This window comes from Triticum aestivum, chromosome 6A (assembly GCF_018294505.1).
Source record: "Triticum aestivum cultivar Chinese Spring chromosome 6A, IWGSC CS RefSeq v2.1, whole genome shotgun sequence".
In the NCBI taxonomy this organism is placed as follows: domain Eukaryota; kingdom Viridiplantae; phylum Streptophyta; class Magnoliopsida; order Poales; family Poaceae; genus Triticum; species Triticum aestivum.
In genome coordinates this window covers 561622656-561625222 of record NC_057809.1, presented here as the reverse complement: position 1 = coordinate 561625222, position 2567 = coordinate 561622656, and positions in this window count along the sequence as shown.

Sequence of the window (2567 nt, the reverse complement as noted above, 5' to 3'; positions counted from 1 at the left end):
GAAGAAGTCCCACATGCTCTTCTTCACCCCGTTGTGGTCAGCCATCCTTCTTCTCCCTAAAACGGTGGAGCTCGACCTCGATGGTCTAAGTGGAAAGTGTTTGAAAGCTAGCTAAAACTAAGCAAGGAGCAAGAGAAGTTCTTCTTTTTGACGGGAAGGTGCAAGAGAAGTTGTGGTTTTGGTGCCCCTGCATCCAACAGGCCCTGTATTTATAACAGCACAAACTGGCGTCTCGATCGGTGTCTCACACCTGCAAGCAGAGGACAGAGTTAACCGAAAATGGAAGCGCATCTACGGAGACCACGAAGGCTCGCGCGGTGACTGACTTGACAATGTGTGGAACAGTGGAAGTGGAACGGGTCCTCGCTTCCAGCGGCAAATTTGACAATTTTGACTTATGAATAAAATCATTTCACAAAATGAACTATCCTTAAATTTTTTCACTCAAATGATCTTTTTGAGTGGCGCCCGACACGAATGCGCCACACTACACTGTGCAGCGACCGACTGACAGGCATTGCACGCCTAGCCAGGATCGCATCCGTGTGATCCGAAAATTACTAAGTCAGTGCAACGCCTAAGAGCTAGGCGCCACACTACACAGTGCAACACCTAGCTTCTAGGCGTTGCACTAGTGGTTGCTTCATTTTATAGTGCAACCACTAGGTGCTAGGCGCTACACTGTATGGTATGGCGCCTAGCTCTTAGGCTCTGCACATTGACTTATTAATTTTTAGGCAGTTCAGGGTGCGACACTGGTTAGGCATGTAGCGCCTGTTAGTCAGGCGTTGCACAGTGTAGTGTGGAGCCTTCATGTCAAGCGTCACTCAAAAATATCAGTTGCGTGATTTTTTAGAGCAGTTTATTTTGTGAAATGATTTCATCCACAGGTTAAAATTATCAAATTTGCCGCTTCCAACTGGGGCGACGACTTAAAAATTAAAGTGGGAACTGATGCCTAGCGTCCCGTGTGACTGTGTTAGTATGATCACTCACTCGAGTCTCAAGTAGGCACTGTGAATCTTGAAGTCGTTCTGACTTGTAACCTTAGTTAATTTTATGCCCTTTAATGGATTGTGCGCAGCAAGCTTTTAGATAAAGCAATTTGGTGGTAGCTTTTTTAATCTTATTCTCCTTTTGCATGATACGCATATACTGGGACTCGCTTCTCAATGATCAAAAAGAAAAGATGGCGAATAATCCGCAGTGATTTGCTAGCCTTTGAACACCACGGTCATCTTGTCGCCATAACTATATTCGGCCTAATTAAGCAAGCTTTTCTACGGCTCAGCAACTAAATAATCAAGCAAGCTTGGTTATGAATCAATTTCACATTCTCGAAACTGTTTATGTTGGAAATATGCCCTAGAGACAATAATAAATTAGTTATTATTATATTATATTTCATTGTTCATGATAATCGTTTATTATCCATGCTAGAATTGTATTGATAGGAAACTCAGATACATGTGTGGATACATAGACAACACCATGTCCCTAGTAAGCCTCTAGTTGACTAGCTCGTTGATCAATAGATGGTTACGGTTTCCTGACCATGGACATTGGATGTCGTTGATAATGGGATCACATCATTAGGAGAATGATGTGATGGACAAGACCCAATCCTAAGCCTAGCACAAAGATCGTGTAGTTCGTATGCTAAAGCTTTTCTAATGTCAAGTATCATTTCCTTAGACCATGAGATTGTGCAACTCCCGGATACCGTAGGAATGCTTTGGGTGTACCAAACGTCACAACGTAACTGGGTGGCTATAAAGATTCAGTACAGTTATCTCCGAAAGTGTCTGTTGGGTTGGCACGAATCGAGACTGGGATTTGTCACTCCGTGTAAACGGAGAGGTATCTTCGGGCCCACTCGGTAGGACATCATCATAATGTGCACAATGTGATCAAGGAGTTGATCACGGGATGATGTGTTACGGAACGAGTAAAGATACTTGCCGGTAACGAGATTGAACAAGGTATCGGGGTACCGACGATTGAATCTCGGGCAAGTATCGTATCGATGGACAAAGGGAATTGTATACGGGATTGATTGAATCCTTGACATCGTGGTTCATCCGATGAGATCATCATGGAGCATGTGGGAGCCAACATGGGTATCCAGATCCCGCTGTTGGTTATTGACCGGAGAGTTGTCTCGTCCATGTCTGCATGACTCCTGCGCCTGTAGGGTCTACACACTTAAGGTTCGATGACGCTAGGGTTATAGGGAATAGATGTACGTGGTTACCGAATGTTGTTCGGAGTCCCGGATGAGATCCCGGACGTCACGAGGAGTTCCGGAATGGTCCGGAGGTAAAGATTTATATATGGGAAGTCATCATACGGTCACCGAAACAATTCGGGGGTTACCGGTATTGTACCGGGACCACCGGAGGGGTTCCGGGGGTCCACCGGGAGGGTCCACCTGCCCCGGAGGGCCCTATGGGCTGTATGTGGAGAGGGACCAGCCCCTTAGTGGGCTGGGCGCCTCCCCCCTAGGGCCCATGCGCCTAGGGTTTGGGGGAACCCTAAAGGGGGGGCGCCCCCTTGCCTTGGGGGGG